The sequence below is a fragment of the Microtus ochrogaster genome, assembly GCF_000317375.1.
Source record: "Microtus ochrogaster isolate Prairie Vole_2 chromosome 14 unlocalized genomic scaffold, MicOch1.0 chr14_random_1, whole genome shotgun sequence".
Classification (NCBI taxonomy): domain Eukaryota; kingdom Metazoa; phylum Chordata; class Mammalia; order Rodentia; family Cricetidae; genus Microtus; species Microtus ochrogaster.
In genome coordinates, this window is record NW_004949096.1 from 24,007,709 (window position 1) to 24,008,066 (window position 358).

Consider the following 358-nt stretch of genomic DNA (forward strand, 5'->3'; position numbering starts at 1 on the left):
TATTTTACAAAGGCCATTACCACATTTCATGCTGTTAAAATAAAAATTTTATAGGTTTAACCAGGAGTACATATAGAAGCCAGAAAATTAAAAAATAAGTCATTGGTGAGTGGATGCCTCAAGAGAAGGTGGATAGGAAAAAAAGCAGGTAAAATGAAAATAGAGAAGGAAATACCTAGAGTAAAAGGTTTCAAGCATGCAGGAGGGTAGAGATGGGAAATGAAGTGTTAATGGAATTCTTAATCAAATGAATGGCACGTGGAAAAGCTATAAAGAAACCTACAATCTCCAAATGCCCCCAAAAATCAGTGAGAGGGGGACAACAGAACGCAGGTAGCATAAAAGGAGAAAGGGTGTA